Genomic DNA, 19,594 nt, shown 5'->3' with positions numbered 1-19,594 from the left:
CCATCACTGGTTCTGCCCCCAGCCCAGGCCTGATGCCTCTGGCCCAGGCATCAGGCCTGGGCAGGGGACCCCCAGACCCCTCCGATTGCTGGCTCTGCCCCTTTCCCAGGCCTGATGCCTCAGCCAGAGGCATAGACCCCCATCACCCTCTGATCTCCTGATCGGCCCCTTGCCCAGGCCTGACGCCTCCGCCAGAGGTGTCAGGCTTGGACAGGGGACTCCCATCTCCCCCCGATCACTGGCTCTGGCCCCCGCCCAGGCCTGAGGCCTCTGGCCCAGGAATCATGCCTGGGCAGGGGACCCCCATCTCCCTCTAATCGCTTGCTCCACCCCCCACCCAGGCCTGATGCCTCATCACCCTCCGATCACCAATCACCGGATCGGCCCCTTGACCAGGCCTGAGGCCTCCGGCAGAGGTGTCAGGCCTGGGCAGGGGACCCCCAGCTCCCCGCGGTTGCAGGCTCCGCCCCTGCCCAGGCCTAACGCCTCTGGCCTAGGTGTCCGGCTCGGGCAGTGGGGACCCGCAGCTGCAGCGGCCCCGCGATCGTGGGCTCCGCTTTAGGCCCAGGCAAGGGACCCCTAGCTCCTGGGACTGCCAGCTTCGACCGTGCCCAGCTCCCATCACTGGCTCCACCCCTACTTCCTGCTATCACTGGCCAGGGCGGAAAAGGCACCTGATTCTCTGATCATGGCTTTGCCCTGCCCCCCAGCTCTTAGCTCCCCCCTGGGTTTCCAATCACTGTCAGTGGCAGGGGGCTTCTTCCTGCTTTCCCTTTCGCCTCCCTGCATTGTGCCTACATATGCAAATTAACCGCCATCTTGTTGGCAGTTAACTGCCAATCTTAGTTGGCAGTTAATTTGCATATAGCCCTGATTAGCCAATGAAAAGGGTAGCTCGTACGCCAATTACCATTTTTCTCTTTTATTAGTGTTGATTTTTTTTACTGATTGCAAAAATAAATGACTGTGAAAAATTGAAAATAAAAGTCCTCTCCTAACTGCTATATAACAAATTGGTAAATATCCTTTCAACTCTTTTTCTGTACCTAAAAACTAAAAACATATTAAATATATGAGGCTATAAAAATGAGCTCATGATGTATATATTATTTAGCAACCTTTCCTATTTTTTTAACTTAACATCATATCTTGGACATTTCCTCATATCTTACATTTCGATTAACCTGGTTCTATTTAAGGCAGCAGAGTATCCTTTATCTCAACTCTCCCCTTTTCTGTTGACTTTGTGCTGTAAAGTGTCATCAGTTGTCTACTTGAGGTGTCTATTGGAGCTTAGCTCTCACCCCTAACTGGAGCGACCTGGGCCCTGGAATAGTCAGAGAGACTGGAAAACATCCCGTTTGAGGGAGAAGAATATTCCAGAATGAATACCTTGTGGCTACAAAGCCATAAAGTCTTGAGCTAGGAACTAACAACTTGGGCTGGTCAGGATCCTATATAATAAAAGCTTATTATGCAAATTGTCCTCCTACTGGAGTTCTTCCGGGAGTTCGACCAGGGGGCAGGCCAGCTGAGGGAAGGGAGGCAGGCCCTGGCCAGCAGCCGGCAACCGCTAGGGACCCTACCAGTGCATGAATTTTGTGCACTGGGCCTCTAGTAGTCTATAAGCTTCTAGGATTCCTGAAAATGGCCTTCTCAAACACATTTCTGGCAGCTGCTGTCACTGGCACTGGCCTGGGGGTGGGACAGGGTGATGATCTCATTCTAGAACCCCACAAAAAAGCGGCTCCTGAGCATTGAGAGCCTGAGGGGTGCCAGACACTCACCCCTCCTGTCTCGGGCAGTGGGGAGAAAGTGGTCAAAAAAGAAGGTCAGCAGGTCTAGCCTCTGCACTGGGGAGTTCAGGCTCCGGGTTGGGAGATGAATGGTGTGAATCTCACTCCTACCACCCCACCCAAGTCAAACATATCACTGTCCACATGGTTATCCCAAACCCATAAATCAACCTAGTCAGCTACTATAACTGAGCTTGCTTGGTAAACGTTGAGACTCTAAGCTGGGTAGCCAGCTGGGCTCAACCAAGAAGACTTTGGGGAAGAGGTGAGTCGATCATCAAACAGGGCTTGAAGGAGGAAAGGAAGCCCAGGGGTCAGAGCCCAGGGGGCACAGAGCGTATGCCTGTGGGAAGGTGCAGGCTGTGGCTGTGGCTATAGGGGTAGGGTGGTAGAGAGGAAATCAACAGGGGATTTGTTCAGGCACAGAGGAGAGTGTAAGGGGGACTGGAACAAACAGGGAATGGAGCAGAAAGCGGAGAGGCTTTCGAACCTGTGTGGAGATTTCCTTGGATAGATTGACAACACAGAGCAGCTGTGCCTTGAGTGGGGCATCCCCGACGATAGCCAGGCAGGCCACAGCTGCACCTGCTGGTCCCTTCCTGCCATGCGCCTACAAGGAAGCAGCTCAACCAGGAACCGCACCAGCCCCTCTCTTCTACAAGTTGGGTAATACGCACCTGGTATACATCTGGTATTCTTTCACTGGCAGAGTGGTTTGGGATTTTCTAGCTGGCCAGCTGGACCAACTAACATTTCTCCCTCCAAGATGGTGAGACAGCTGGGCCTGCCTTCCAGTCCAGAGTGTCCATTCCCACCACTAGGATCACCAGAGTTGAACAACGTCGGATCTACCGACTAGTTTCCATGAGGGGTAACACACACCACTGGGAGCCATGGGCATCTCAGTAGGAGAATATGCCAGAGAACTTGGAGCATTTAGGCCTGGGTTAGGGGGTTTTGGGGAGAGTTCAAAGAAGGGGTCTTTGCTTCGTATTGGAGGTTATCAGGAGTCAGGGGTAATTGCATGATTGGGTATCTTAATCATTCTTACCCGGAAGGCAAGGAGGAATGAGATGAGGTAAAGCTATAATCAGTAAAGAAATAGCAGGAAAAGGTCATCTTTGGTCATTTTTTTGTGGTTTGGAAAATGTTCTTATTTTTGTCTGGGTCCCTGCATGACTGTGGAGTAATCTTTTTGTATTTGTTTTGCCTTATCTCGGTCACAGAGCAGGCTTGTCTGATGTTGATGTTCTATGGAAATATTTATATTCAACAGGAGAACACCATGGCCCAGCTGTGAGCTCCAGGCTAGATTCTGGCCCTAGGGGACTGCTTTTCTCTTTCTCAATAAGAACCAAGGCCTGTGTGTGAAGGCAGCCAGGGACTCTGGAAAGAAAGGAGAATTCTGAGGGCTCACAATACTCCTTTCTCAGCAGAAACGCTTCCTGGAGGGCTGGTTGGAGAAAAGGCTTGGGGAAGCGGGGCTCTCTTGTTTCAAGGCTGCTTCTGGTCCGTCCTCTCAACCAACAAATACTTATTGACTAGGCCCTAGTCAATACACTCAGGCACTTGGGATAGAGCTATGAGCTGGAATGCATGCGTTAGTGGAGGGCCCAGACAATATGAGTGATGGGTAAAGAGGATAGTCTCGGGTTGTGATGGGTGTGATAAAGGAAAGTAGAGAATGGCTGGGGGCGGGGGGGCACTTTGGAGAGGTGGTCAGACACATTCTGAAGAGGTGACGAGGAGGCGCCCGGTGAAGTTATAGAGTGATAGCATTTCAAGTGGAGGAAACAGACAGTGCCAAGGCTTCCAAGAATAGGAAGAAGGTACGTGTCTCGGCAGTGTTGTGAGTGGGAGTGGGATGGGTTCAGAAGAGGCCAGAGAGATAGGCTGGGCCAGGGAGTTTGGGTTTTATCGTCCATGTCCTGGAAGCACTGGAAGGCTTTACAGAGGGCCACAAAAGCTCACATCTCCCCCTGAGAGAGCAGAGGTTTGCAGCATAGTCACCTCTCTCCACATCCTAAGGCCGTTCTCTTGCCTGTCACAACTCTTCTCTCTGGGCCCGGGGTCTGGAATATGCCAGAAATAGTCTGATTTCTTTATCTGCTGAAGTCAATCACTGTTGAGAGGAATGTATTTGTTTCCTATTGCTGCTGTAACAAATGACCACAATTTAGTAGCTTAAAACAACACAAATGTATTATAGTTCTGGGGGTCAGAATACCTCAAAACAAGGCATTGGCAGGGCTGTGTTTCTTGTGGAAGTGTCTATCTCCTGGCGGCCACCTGCATTTCTTGGCTTGTGGCCCCTTCCTCTAACTACAAAACTGGCAGCAGAGCATCTGCAAATCTCTCTCTGTCTCCGATTATGACCCCTGCTTCCATCATCACATCCTGTTCTCTCACTTTGGCCCTCCTCGCTTCCTCTTATAAGGACCCTTGTGATCATACTGGGCCCATCCACATAATTCAGTATCACTTACCTGTAAAAATGGGAAGAATATTTGCCCATTAATTCAGGAAATTATTGTATTACAAGAATTAATGTGGTATGTTTGCAAAAATAAAAATGTCATAAAATACAAGGTATACTTATAAAGTATTCTAAAACCTCTGAGACATGCATACAAAAGGGGTATTATATCTTCATATAAAATGATGGAATTTAAAGACCTGGGTTTGAGATTTGCTCTCCATAGTACTCACTCTGTTACCTGGGACAAGCCACTTAACATTTTTTAGTCCCATTGTGTGTAAGTTTGGAAAATCTTATCTTCTCAGAACAGTAACTATTATGGAGTTGAAATCAGGTAACATAGGCAGTGGTGCTTTGTGAAATGCTACACAAATGTTCTTTGTTAAATATTTCATAGACAGCCTGGCTGGTTTGGCTCACTGGATAGAGCGTCAGCCTGGGGACTGAAGGGTCCCAGGTTCGATTCCGGTCAAGGGCATATACCTTGGTTGCGGGCACACCCCCAGGGGGGATGTGCAGGAGGTGGCTGATCGATGCTTCTCTCTCATTGATGTTTCTAACTCTTTATCCCTCTCCCTTCCTCTCTGTAAAAAATCAATAAAATATATTTTTTTAAAAAATAAAATATTTCATAGACAGGCACCCAAGTACCTTTTCCTGATGCACAATGAAACCAGCAATAGGGTGGTGCCTATCAGACTAATGCCAACAGGACTAGAATCTGCACTGTATGGAGTGGATGAGAAATAAAGAGGACATGGCCAGCAAAGGACCTCTCATTCCCTCTCCGCTCAGCTACTGAGGGGCAAAGGGCACCAGAAAGAAACTGTATCATCTAAAAGAAAAATGCAAAATATGCCTATTGAGCATCCAGAATCTTCCTGCAATGAAGAGGTTTAGGTCCAGGCTGGCTTTCTCCAGAAGAATCGTCTTTGGGAATTGCCTTATTCACTCAGCGCCTATTCTGTAACCACGTGCATAGTAATCATACAGAAATAGGCATGAAATACATGCTTTCTGAGTGTGGCCTATAAACCCGCAGATCTATTCATTTATTCAGCATGTTATTAAAGCACTGAATTACATGATATACACTGTCCTTGGTGTTGGGGCACGGTGGGAGGTAAAGAAAGAAAACTTCCCTGCCCTCGTGGAGCTAATAAGGTGAAGAGATGGACAGTTAATTGTTACAGATGTTACCAGGAGATGGGAAGACAAGAAAGGCCAGGCACTTGGAAGATCAGGAAATGCACCGGTTCTGTGACTCAGGGGAATCAGTTTCCCAAATTTGAGCACCGAATGCGGAGCTGGGGGGGTGGTCCCCCTTTACCCCCTTAGTTTCTTTGTCTCCCAAATATGGACCAGGCTTCCGGACTTTTCATGGGTTTTTGCAGCCCCTGTGATGGTTATAAGGGGGGAAGTGAGATGGCAACCAAGACCTCATCTGGTGCCAGCAGTCAGACCCCATTGTGGGGCTGTGTACAGTTGTAGCTCCTGTTAAGATAAGCATTCAGGGAAACAGGTTTTGCAAGGCTAGCTAGGACATAAGCGGAAAGGGGGTTGGGGCTCGTAAGCATATGCATCGGAATGCAGGTGGGGGGGCTCAAGCTGCCTTCACATAATCAAACAATTCCACAAATGGAGGTAAAATCATAGCCCAAACCACTCAAAGGCAAGGTTCATGGTACTGTGAGAGTCTACCACAGGCATCCAAACTTGGCCTCTGAAAACAAACAACTGAGCTGAGATCTGAGGAAAATGGAGGAGGGAAGAGCTTTCCAGGCTAAGGGAACAGCATGTGCAAAGGCAAAGATGAAGCATGGGATGTTTGAAGAGAAAGCCAGTGTGGCTAGAATCTGCCAATAAAGGGAATTTGTCAAAATATAGACTGGAGAGGTGGGCAGGGTAGTTCTAGCAATAAGGGTCATTATGTGAGCAGGCCCAGTGGCCGACACAGTCAGGACACAGTGTTTTATCCAGTCCCAGGTTTCATTTTGGCTTTAAGGTTCCTAAGAGAATCCTATCATTGCATGTTCGCAATCTAAAAAATCCTTTAAATATGTAATAACTGGTTACATTATGCAATTCTCACTAGGATAATAGGCACATTAAGTCACCTTGTGTGGGACATGAAGGGTGCCCAGGCTGGTCTTAAGAGTTCGTATCATGCCCTGCAGCCTGACTCCAAGACAGGATGCAAAGACCAGACCAGATGCTAAGGAAGGTCACCAAAGGCAACTCTTGCCTCTCTACAGTGCTTTCCTGAGCACCTCACACAGTGAGTACATTTGACTCCCACAAAGTGGCTGTGAAACAGAGCATTTGAACAGTGGGGAAGAGGTCCACAGGGACAGAGGGGACACTTGAGACCACACTCACTATTTCTCGATAAAAATGGTTTTTCCCACAGACCAGTACTGAGTCACCTACATATTCTCTCTCTCTCTCCCTTAAAATTATAGAACTCTAGAATTTTTAAAGTTGAAGGGAACCTTGAACATCAGGCAACTTGTTCAATTCTCTCATTTGGAAATTGCAGAAAGTTTGAAAATGTTGAGGAGCAATAATATTTTTTAAAAAGACTAAACATGCTATTTTCCACTAAAGGAAGAGAGAAGCTATTATTCCAGTCCTTCCCAGTGACTCACGGATGGCTCTTACCGCATGTAAGGTAATGGAAGGACTGTTCCCGTCACTCGCTGTGACGTCAGAAGGCAGATCACATTCCTCAGATACCCTCCACTTTCTCACTAGGAAGTAAAAATGTAAAGTGACCACAGCTAATGATAACAAATTCTTCTTACATCATATCCCAATGCATACACACACACACACACACACACACACACACTTAAAATAAAAGTTCCAAGAATCTGTACTTATTCTTACTAGCGTAATCTACACTTTTCTATTCGACTTTTTACAAACAGCGTTTTGCAGTCCACTGAAGTGATTTTGCTACCCACTACAATGTGAAAGCCCCAGGTTGACAAACATGGACAGGATACCCTCTGAGGCCTTCCAGCCCAGTTCTCTGACCTCCCTGGGGACTCCCAGAGCCCGTGGCAGCTGCAGGGTGACTTGGAGGTTGGCACATTCTATCAGGCCTTCAGCCTCACAAACGGGCACTGGTCTTGTGTCACTGTGTCCCTGCCTGGATAAACAAAGCATGGACATGGACTTCCTTCTGATTGTAATCGGACAACCAATGGGCCTGGGCTGCTAATTAGGCAGAGCCAGGGTTGACTCATATATGAGCGTCTATTCCAATACTGCCAGCAGTATGGGAGAGTAGCAAGTCATCCACAAAAATCTGCTCTGCACCCCACCATAAGCCAGCCGCTTGTATTGGGTAGGAGGACAACGATTATATGGGGAAGGGTATGCCAAATGGGCAGTTTACAGGTAATGGGGGCTGGATATTTGTGGGTATGCAAAGGCTGGGAGTTGAAGGGCTAGTGATATGCAAAGGGCTGGGGATCTGCAAATGCCTGGTGGCTCTGGTTTCTGCAACAGGGTTGTTAATCTTTCCATAATAGGCAGCTCCTGATGAGGAGGATGGGCTGCATTTCCAGATGAGCTCCCACGCCCTGAGTGAAACTGCCAGCCAGGTTAAAATGTGCCTTCTTTAATCAGAATGAAACAATCACGGTTAACAGAGCATGATTAATATTTCTTACAATTATAGCTGGTCCCCAGCATTCCATTTATGCCCCTATCATGATCACAGTCAGCCTAGACTAGGTGGGGAAAGATCCATGTTCAGAGACAAACTGCAGAATTAGGAACTCTGCCTGTTCCACACCCTAGACACCACATATACACACCACATACTTTCCCCATGAACACATACCACACATAGTTGTCCACACATACTCACCACATACATGCACACAGACCCCCCACACTTTACATACACATACATGTGTACCCACACACATACACACTCACCACACACTATATCTCACGCAACACAAATATACACACATACCCCACACATACCACAAATATGTACATATACACACACAAAACACATATGTGTATATACAACACATCAAGAAACTCTTGAGAGCCCCCAGAACTCCTCAGTTATAAAGCAAGGAATCTTACACTTGAAGGTCTATGAATCAGAAGGAAATAGTTACTCTATAATAGTTTTTCACTATTCACTCACTAGCATAGAGTTAAAAAGAGTATTTTCAACAGTTTAAGAAATGCATAAAAATACACTGGCACTTCAACAATAACATCACCAAAGCACTTAATAAAATAACATAACTATGATATTTCAATTACATATTTTTCAAATTAAATTTGTACTTTGAGTACTTATTTATCTCATATTGTTCATTTGCCTGCTAATTTGTAATAGCTTAATATTAAACATTTAATGTTTATATCTTTAATAACTTACGTATTTGCTTAATGTGTTGAAACAGGTTTGTAAATGTGTGCTTTTGAAACATATTGTTTCACTGATGTTTCAAATGGAATATTTAAAAATATAATAACAGTACCCATGCCAGGATCTCAGCATTAAGGGCAGCAAATCACGACATCCCAGCATTTCCATTTTGCCTTGGAATTGGCAGCCCCTGCAGGGAGTGGAGACAGGACTTGTTCCCATGCCCCCTTGGTGAGTCTGAAGTTGCTTTCAGCACCCAGCTCAGTACGTGGCACCTGGGAAACTCTCAGGAAATGTCTGGTGAGAAAATGACTGAAAAGCAAGTGGCGATAGGGAGAGAAGGGAAAGAAGAAAGAAGAGAGAGGGAAAGGTCCAAGAAGAAACGGAGGAAGTGAGGCTGAGGTGGGGTGGGTAACGAAAGTGAGTGAGCGAGACAGAAGGAACAAGTGTTATGTGGCCTCTGCCTGAGACGTCTTTTCTCAGTGGAAAATGGAAATCAAAGACCATCTCCATGACATATCTTGTTCAAAATATTATTTCTGGAACCCACCCGGTGAAGTGGCAATTTTGTTGGAAGTTCACTGGAAAATTCAGCTTCTCACCTGCAATAGAGGAAGCAAATCTTGCTGAAACAGCTGACAGACAGACACACAGTTGCTTAGTCTTGCACATTACTCCTGTGTGCACTTTGCTATGGTAACAAAAGCCATGTCATGGAAATATCTGCATCCCTCATCTACCATTGTTTTCTTTTTATCTCTAAGGATCGTACGTCAGTTTGGGAAGGAGGGTTATGGTTTTATTGTTTCTCCAATAATAGAAATAATAAGTGCTCATTATTTTTGAATAATCAGAAAATACAGATAGCCATAAACAAGAAAGTAAAGATTCCCTATTATTTGAAACATCCAGAAATGATAGCAATTAACATTTCGTGTTCTGATTTTATGTTTTAATATAAACATTTAGAAAAAAAGTACATAGAGACAATCATGCTATACATTCCATTACATAATCTTTTTTTAAAAAAAAATAATAAATCCTGGGTTTAAGAGACAGAAACATATGCTGTGAATTTACTATCCCATGAAGACAGAGCATTTGGGTAGTTCTCATTCTCAGAAATCCCAAGGTGAGAGAAAAAAAATCAGTGTACATATATTCATACAAGGAATTTTACCTATTGTGCACAGAGAAGGTTATATGGCTACCCAACAGGTCCTGGGCTCCATTAACACTGTCCACTTCACAACTCTAGCTCCAGTTCTTAGAGATGAAGGGATCCAAAGGCCTATGATCATGGGCACTGATGAGGCTACACACTCTTTGGCCCCAGTTAAATCCCTGGTCTCTGAGGTGTGTGGGAGCTGTGGATGCCTGCTTGCCGGCCCTGCCGCAGCCCACGAAGGAGCTGGTTTAGACGTGTAAGGCGGCTGTCTCTGCGAGGCAGGGGCAGGGTGGGAGGCAGTTACCTTTATACTCCATCACTGCCATCTTGGCCCGATCCTGCTGATTCCGATTTGGGATCTGCAGCATTCTCGTGTAGCCCCCATTCTGACCTTGGTGCTGAGGGGCCAGCACTTGAACCAGCTTTGGGATCAAGTCCTTCTCTGTGAGCCGGAAGTCAGCCATGCGCGTGGCTCTTTCCTTGGCGTTTCCCAGCTTTCCATAGTCGATGAGCTTCTCAGCGTTACCCCTCATCTCGTCCACGCGCGCCCAGGACGCCAGTCCCGTAAGCAAGTTCCGCAGCAGGTGGATGCGGGACTGGGGACCAAGGCCCAGGCGGCAGAATACGCGGCCATGGGGGATGGCGGCGGCGACCGCATATACCCGCTACTCCCCAAACCTCATTACAAAATGTTTTGTTTTACTTAATATGTTGAGGACATCTCTGTCCATCTTCTTGCATTATTACATAACTTCCTGTTCCCCTAACTGGCAAATATTTAGGTTTGCCAATTTTTTTTTTATAATTTTTTTTCTTTTTTAATGATTTCAGAGAGGAAAGCAGAGGGAGAGAGAGAAAGAAACATCAATGATGAGAGAGAATCACTGATCAGCTGCCTCCTGCACGCCCCACACTGGGGATTGAGCCTGCAACCCAGGCATGTGCCCTGACCGGGAATTGAACCATGACCTTCTGGCTCATAGGTGGACGCTCAAACACTGAAGCATGCTGGCCAGGCTAGGTTTCCCAATCTTTTGTTTTGCTAAATGACACACTAAAGAAACTTCTTGTACAGGCATTTCTGTGCATTTATCCTGTTAATTCCTTAGGATAAATTCTTAGAAGTGAACAATTAAATGTCAGTATACACATTTTAAAATGCTATATCAATTTGCCAAATTGCCCTCCAGAAAGTTTGAACTAATTTCTATTCTCTTTAAAGTGTATGAAAGTAGCTATTATCTCACACCCTCATCAACACTAGTTATTATCATTCTTTTCAAATATTTCCAGTTTTATAGGTTAAAAGGTATTTTTATTTTAATTGGCATTTCACTTATTACTAGTGAGGTAAAACATTTTTCATGTTTATTGGCCATTTGTATTTCTCCTTTTTAATGTAACTTGCTTAACCATGCTTCAACTGTATTTTCTAATGTTTTTTAAATCTTTTCAGTGATTTCTAAGAGTTACTCATAATTCAAAAATATATGTTGTGAATTCTTTTAAAAGTTTTTTATAACTTCAAGTATGTAGTTTAGACATTTTTCTTTTGTTTTAAGTAGCCAATATATCAATCACTTTCTTGTTTTGTTTTTTTGTTTGTTTGTTTGTTTGTTTTACAGAGAGGAAGGGAGAGGGATAGAGAGTTAGAAATATCGATGAGAGAGAAACATCGATCAGCTGCCTCCTGCACACCCCCTACTGGGGATGTGCCCGCAACCAAGGTACATGCCCTTGACCAGAATTGAACCTGGGACCCTTCAGTCCGCAGGCCGACGCTCTATCCACTGAGCCAAACTGGTTACGGCATTGTTTTTTACTTTTGGATCATGCTTGGAAGGGTAATTGTTATTCTAAAATTAAATAAATTTTTATCTGTGTTTTTCCCTATCCTCTTTGGTTTTTTACATTTACAATTTTATGCTGTCAGGAATTTATTTGATGTGTGGTGTGAGGTAGGTATCTTAATTTTTTCCTAACTTGTTAATGAGTTGTCTCATTAACATTTAGACTGAACAGTGCATATTCATTCTATTAATTATGAGTATTAAAGGCCTTCTTTACTATATTATAAATTCTGATGAATATTTGAGCTCTAAATGCAAGCATATTAGTCTTTTAGAACTATCCATTATTTTTTAACTATCCAGATTGAAAGTTCTTATTCCATAGACTTTTCAAGATGCTACTTTTAATAGAAAGGACAGGGTTTATTTACTTACATTGGAGTTGTGGTAAAGGAAAGAATTTTTTTCCCTGGGGTCATAGAGCTTCAGATGTGGAAAGGTCTAAAGACTTAAAATTCCAATGCCCTAATTGTATATGTAAGGACTAGAAGTACTAATTGACTTACTTGCAGTTAACATAGCTATCAGTGCAGAGCTGAAGTAGAAGCAGGACTAGAACCAAAGCTAGTTAATGGAGAGGTGCTACTGAAACCAAGATATATTCTCCTAAAGCCATGAGGAAGATGCTTATACCGAGGGACTATTAAAGATAGCAAAAATTGATTTAATAAAAGGAAGGCTCTTTTTGTCCTAAGTCTCTGGGACCTAGCAACCTTGAGGGAAATGAGAGGTCTTTGGAACACCAACTTCTAAGGAGAAAGAAAGGTACAGGAGCACTTGCTTTTAACTAAATCCTTAGAAAACTCAGCATAAGAAGGGGTGGGCCCTAGCTGGTTTGGCTCAGTGGATCTAGTGTCGGCCTGAGGACTGAAAGGTCCCAGGTTCGATTCCAGTCAAGGGCACATGCCCAGTTGCGGCTTGATCCCCAGAAGGGAGCATGCAGGAGGCAGCTGATCAATAATTGATGTTTTTATCTCTCTCTCCCTTCCTCTCTGAAATCAATAAAAATCCTATCTAATAAAGAGGGAATATGCTAATTGACCCTCACACCATCGCAAAGATGGTGCCCACAGCCAATAAGAAGGGAATATGCTAATTGACAGCCACGCCCTCAAAGATGGCGGCACCCACAGCCACAAGATGGTGGCGCTCAGTCCCCTCAGCCGCCAGGGCAGCAGGCGTGCGGCAAAGCCGAGCCTGCCCCCAGGCGGGCCCGGACACTCCACACGCCTGCCTCTGGAGTCCCCCCGGCCCCTTAGCCCACCAGCTGCCCAGGGCTGGCCCAAGGCGTAGGCAAGCCTCAGATGGCAGTTGCCCAGCCACCCAGGGCCACCAGAGGCTCAGGTAACCAGGGTCAGCTGAGGCTTGCGCTGCCGGCAGTGGCAGCAGCAGAGCTGTGATTGGGCATCGCCTTCCCCTGATCCCTGGGTCATCTCCTGCCCCTGAGGGCTTCCAGACTGTGAGAGGGGGCAGGCTGGGCTGAGGCACCCCCCTCCAGTGCATGAATTTTCATGCACTGGGCCTCTAGTATAATATAAGAAGGGTGTGGGTGAAGGGATAGTAAAGGGAGCCAAATATATGGTAACGGAAGAAGATTTGACTTTGGGTGATGAGCACACACTGGAAATATACAGATGATGTATCATAGAATTGTGCACTTGAAACCTGTATCATTTTATTAACCAATGTCACCCCAATACATTTATTTTTATTTTAAAGGAAACATCACAAGTGCACATGCACATTCAGTAGAAGCAGCTTACTCAGCATTAAACTTTCAAAGAGAAGTTCAGGCATTTCTCAGTAATACCACCCTCACCCTGGTTGACAGTAAAGGTCGTTTAGGTCAGACACCAGTTAGTGCAGGCAGCAGAGAGACAGGAAATGAGTGTGGCTCTGTGAACTCAGCAAAGGAGAACAGTTTTTTATGGGCCTGGAGAAACACTCATAATCTGAGGAGGACTTTGCATATGTTTGTGTTCTTTTCCTTATTGAGAAAACTCTCCAACTATGTCCTTTAAAAGCCATCCAGGCTCTCACCCACCCCCCACCTTGTGGAAATACATTCTCTGGCAAACTCTCTTCTGACTTCACTGAGATTTTAAAATGTGTTTACTTTTCCAAAGATATTTTGTAATTTATTTTTAATAGGAAATACAGTCATGTGGTTTAAAATTCAAAAGATAGCAAAGGATATATAGAGAAAATTTCCCTCTCACCCATGGCCCTGTCCTAGGGAAAAGCAAGTCCTAGTTTCTTTTCTGCCCTTCTAGAGTTTAGACATTTCCAAATATATAAGTATACCCATATGTTCTGTTGTGGAAAGTTTTACATGAAGAGTAACATGCTATACACACTGTGTTCTGCATCTCAACATTGACAATATATCTTCGGGATATTCTGCATCTGTGCAAAAGAGACCCATGCTTCTGTTACAGCTGCATCTCATTCTACTTGGTGGTATGAATAAAACATATTTTATTTAGCCAGTTTCTCTATAGGTGGATATTTATTGTCCAAAGTTTTCCATCACACACAGTGCCACAGTTAATACATTATTTAGCAAATTGATATCAAGATTGAAGTCCTAGAAGGGGAAATGCTGGATAAGAGGATATGAGCATTTGTAATTTTCACAGAAATTGCCGAATTTCCCCTTTTGGAGATTATACCAATTAAAAAACCCAGCAGTAATGTAGAAAGTGCCTGTTTCTTCACACTTTTGCTAATACAGTGTGTTGCCAACTTCTTAAAAAGAAGTTGTTAGCCTTTGTGAATGTGATAGGTGAATAACGGTGTCTCACTATGGTTATTGTATATTTCTCTTTATGTGAGTGAGATTGAGAATCCTTTAATTTGTAAACTTGTTTCTATAAGATGTTCATGACCTAACTCTTTTTTGTCTAGCATGTTATTGACCTTTTTATATAGTGGTTTATCTATGGTGTTAGCTGTGCCCTAACATATTTTCCCCAGTTTATTGTTTGTCATCTCCAATGGCCTCTTTTTTTACATATTTACGGTTTATTTTTAACTTGTAAATCATTGATCTATCTAAAATTTATCCTGATTTAAAGTTTTTTAAGTTTGGATATAATTTTATTTTATTTTTCAGATGGCTAAACAGTTATTCCAACACTATTTATTAAATAATCTTCATTTTCTCTACTGATTTGATATACTGCCTTTATAATATCTATATTTCCAAGGTATTTATGTCATAGTTTATAACAAAACAGTTTCCCTTGTAACAACTCTCCTCAAAATCTTTATAAATCTTAAAATGATTTCATACCAGTCTCACTAGAAAATCACATTTTTATAATTTTTTACTTCCTTTCTCTTCTTTGCTTTAAAATGTTATGCTCTGTTGTGATTAAAAATCAACAATCCAGGAATAGAGGGGAACTTTCTCAACTTGAAAAAAAAATCTACAAAAATCCTACAACTAACATCATACTTTTTTTTATTAAATCTTTATTGTTCAGATTATTACATTTGTTCCTCTTTTTTCCCCCCACAACTCCCCTCCACCCAGTTCCCACCCCACCCTCCGCCCTTACTCCCCACCCACTGTCCTCATTCATAGGTGCGTGATTTTTGTCCAGTCTCTTCCCGAATCCCCCACACCCCTCCCACCCCCAAGAATAGTCAGTCCATTCCCTTTCTATGCCCCTGATTCTATTATAAGCACCAGTTTATTCTGTTCATCAGATTATGTATTCCCTTGATTTTTAGATTCACTTGTTGATAGATGTGTATTTGTTATTCATAATTTGTATCTTTATCTTTTTCTTCTTCTTCCTCTTCTTAAAGGATACCTTTCAGCATTTCATATAATACTGGTTTAGTGCTGATGAACTCCTTTAGCTTTTTCTTATCTGTGAAGCTCTTTATCTGACCTTCTATTCTGAATGATAGCTTTGCTGGATAAAGTAATCTTGGTTGTAGGTTCTTGGCATTAATCACTTTGAATATTTCTTGCCACTCCCTTCTGGCCTGCATAGTTTCTGTTGAGAAATCAGCTGACAGTTGTATGGGTACTCCCATGTATGTAACTGACTGTCTTTCTCTTGCTGCTTTTAAGATTCTCTCTTTGTCTTTTGCTCTTGGCATTTTAATTATGATGTGTCTTGGTGTGATCCTCTTTGGATTCCTTTTGTTTGGGGTTCTCTGCACTTCCTGGACTTGTCTCTTTTTCACCAGGTAGGGGAAGTTTTCTGTCATTATTTCTTCAAATAGGTTTTCAGTATCTTGCTCTCTCTCTTCTTCTGGCACCCCTATAATTCGGATGTTGGTACGCTTGAAGCTGTCCCAGAGGCTCCTTACACTATCTTCATATTTTTGGATTCTTTTTTCATTTTGCTTTTCTGGTTGGGTGTTTTTTGCTTCTTCATATTTCAAATCTTTGACTTGATTCTTGCACTCCTCTGGTCTGCTGTTGGGAGTTTGTATAATATTCTTTATTTCAGTCAGTGTATGCTTAATTTCTAGTTGGTCCTTTATCACAACATTGAGGGTCTCACTAGATTTCTTGAGGATCTCACTACATTTATCGGTGGTCTCACCAGTCTTTTTGAGGTCCTTACTAAATTTATCGGCGGCTTCTAGACAGTTCTTGAAACACCTTAAAAATGTGGTTTTGAACTCTATATCCAGCAGTTTGCTTTCCTCCATTTCTGTCATTTGTGTCCTGTTTCTTTGTCTCTGCATTTTTTATGCTTTCTTGGTGCACCCCCTTGTGGTCTTTGTGCACAGTCTTGTTGTAGTTAAGCCTTGATTGTTGTAGGTAACACTGGGGGGGGGGGGATTTGACCTCCAGGCCAATTGGCTGTGAGTATCAGCTGTGTCTGCAGTGGGAGAACTTCTGTCCTGATCTCTAGGGAGGTGCTAAAATAGCCTCTGCCTGAGGCTATCCAGCAAATGCCTTCGTGCAAGGCTTGGGTGGGGCGGGTCCCAGGGGATCAATAGGGCGGACAGAGCGAGCAGTTATGGCTGCTCTCAGTCCTGCCTTCAGAGGCTCTGCTTCTCAGTGTTCCAGCAATTGCTGCAAGTACCTTGGAGAGAAAGCTGCCCTCGAGTTCCGACCGATGCCAGACAGTCCCGCTTCTCCCATTTGAGTCTGGGTCCCCAGAGACTCACCCGGAACTGGAGCTCAGAGACTGAGACTCCCTCCCGATTGAAAAAGACAACCACGCCCTCAGCCACCAGCCCGCTCTGCATGCACCTCCGCACCTTAGTATTTTACTTCCGCACCGCACCTCCTCTGAATCTCGGTATGCTTTTCTCTTTCCTTCTAGTTGTAGAATTTCCACTCAGCCAGCCTTCCTGTGGTTCTGGGTGATGTCCGTTCCGTCTTTTAGTTGTATTTTTGAAGTGGTTGTGCGAGGCAGCAATCTCCGGTGTTTACCTATGCCACCATCTTCGAAAAGAGATAACATCATACTTAATGGATGAGAAACTAAAAACTTTCCAACTAAGATCAGGAAGAAGGCAGGGATGTTCACTGCCATCACTCCTTTTCAACACTGTACTAGAAGTTGTAGCTAATTTAGTAAGATCAAAAAAAGGAAGTTAAAGGTATTGGGAAAGAAGAAATAAAACTCTTTATTCACAGATAACATGATCGTCTACATAGACAATCTAAAGATGAACAAAAACAATTGTGCAACTAATAAGTGATGATAACAAGGTTGCAGGATACAAAGTTAATATACAAAAGTCTATTGTTTTCCTATGTACCAGAAATAAGTGAGTGGATTTAAAATTAAGAACATAATACTATTTTTAATAACACCCCCTAAGTTAAATATTTAGTTATGAATCTAACAAAATGTGCATAAGATCTATATAAGGAAAATTATCAAACTCCGGTGAATGAAATCAAAGCACTAAATAAATGGAGAGAGACTGCCTGTTCATAAACAGAAAAAATGTCAAGTTGTCAGGTCTCCCCACTTGATCTATACATTCAATAGAATCCTAGTCAAAATCCCAGCAAGTTATTTTGTGGATACCAACAAACTGATTCTAAAATTTATAGGGAGAGGCAAAAGATCCAGAACTGCCAACACAGTACTGAAGGGGAAAAAAAAATAGAGGACTGACACTACCCAGCTAAAAAACTTATTATGAAGTGACAGCAGTTAAAATAGTGTGGTAGTAAGCCCTGGCCAGATCTCAAGAGCATCAACCCAATATTACAAGGTTGTGGGTGTGATCACTAGTCAGGGCACATACAAGAATCAACCAATGAATGCATAAATAAATGGAACAATAAATTGATGTTTTTATATCTCTCTCAAGTCAATTTTTTAAAAAGCAAAAAAGAACAAAAAAGGACAGTGTGGTATTGATGAAAGAATAGACAAATAGATCAATAAAATAGAGTAGAACGCCAGATATAGACCCAAATAAATCTAGTCAATTGCTCTTTGAAAAATGAGCAAAGAAAATACAAAGGAGAAAAAATAGTTTTCCCAGTAAATGGCACTAGAACAACTGGACACCCACATGCAAAAAAAAAAAAAAAAAATCTAGATACAGATTTTATACCCTTCACAAAAAAAAAAAAATCAAAATGCATTATAGAGATAAATGTAAAATGCAAAACTAAAAATGCTAGAAGATAATGTAGATGAAAACATAGGTGACCTTGGGTATGACAATTACTTTTTAAGTACACCACCAAAGGCACAATCTATGAATGAAATAATAAGCTAGACTTCACATTAAAATATACAAAGAAATATTAAAGCTCAACAAAGAGAAAATAATCTGATTTCAAAAATGAGTCCCAAACCTTAACAGATATCTGAGGTTTATGGCAGCTTTATTCATAACCATCATCACTGAACTGTCAAACTTGGAAGCCACCAACATGACTTTTAGTGGGTAAATGGCTAAATAAACTGTAGTACATCAAGACAATTGAATTGTATTCACAGCTAAAAAGAAAAAAGCTGTCCGCCATGAAAAGACACGGAGGAATCTTTTTTTAAATATATGTTTGTACTGATTTCAAAGAAGGGAGAGGGAGAGAGAGAAGCATCATTGATGAGTGAGAATCTCATTGATCGGCTGCCTCCTGCACGCCCCCTCCTGGGGATTGAGCCTGCAACCCCGGCATGTGCCCTTGGCTGGAATCGAACCCGGGACCCTTCAGTCCGCAGGCCGCCGCTCTATCCGCTGAGCCAGACCGCCCAGGGCACACCTGTAGTTCTTGAATGGCTTTCCACTGTGCTTCAACTATCTTTCTATTTCCTTGCAACTTATTTTCTTTCTGCTTCGGTTCAGATCCTACATTCACTTTCCACTTCTTAATCTTTTCAACCTCCTTATACAATTTTGGATTTGGTCTGCGCATTGGCTCCGAATTCTGTTCAAGCACGGGCAAAAAGTTAACTTTCTGTAAAGTAGCATCTGAATCAATGTTCTTCCCATGTTTGGAGAGATTAGTCATTGCAAATGGAAAACAAGTGCCATCTTCAATATCTTTGTTGAAACTCTTGAAGAAATTCGACGCTCCTCCCAGGGTCCGCGGCTTCACTGCAGACACCTGGCTGCTGCTCACCCTCGGCGGAACGAACGAGGTAAACGGCTTCTGTTTCTCCATCTTCTCTCTTGCGGTCGGTCGGGACGACCAGAACGTCGGCCTCCGAACTTCAGAAAAGGCAGGGACGCCGCTCCACCTGCGCCGACAGCCGGACTGAGTGATGTGACGAGGCGAGGGGGCGGTTTAACGGCTCAATAACGGTTAATAACGGTCAACCGCGTGAGCACGTGAGTACGCACGCATGCACGCACGGCTGACATCTCGCGAGATTTCCCCTTCGGTCGGTAACCGTTCCTTCCGGTATTCTCCGGAGGAATCTTAAAGGCATATTACTTAATGAA

General features: G+C 43.5%; 1 pseudogene; it reads right to left on the bottom strand.

The window, feature by feature from the left end:
- Positions 1 to 9,633: 9,633 nt before the first annotated feature.
- On the bottom strand, positions 9,634 to 19,313 carry LOC132227843 (large ribosomal subunit protein bL17m-like; annotated as a pseudogene).
- Between the last annotated feature and the right edge of the window lie 281 nt (positions 19,314 to 19,594).

The sequence above is a fragment of the Myotis daubentonii genome, chromosome 1, assembly GCF_963259705.1.
Source record: "Myotis daubentonii chromosome 1, mMyoDau2.1, whole genome shotgun sequence".
Classification (NCBI taxonomy): domain Eukaryota; kingdom Metazoa; phylum Chordata; class Mammalia; order Chiroptera; family Vespertilionidae; genus Myotis; species Myotis daubentonii.
This window is presented reverse-complemented; position numbering and strand designations above follow the sequence as displayed.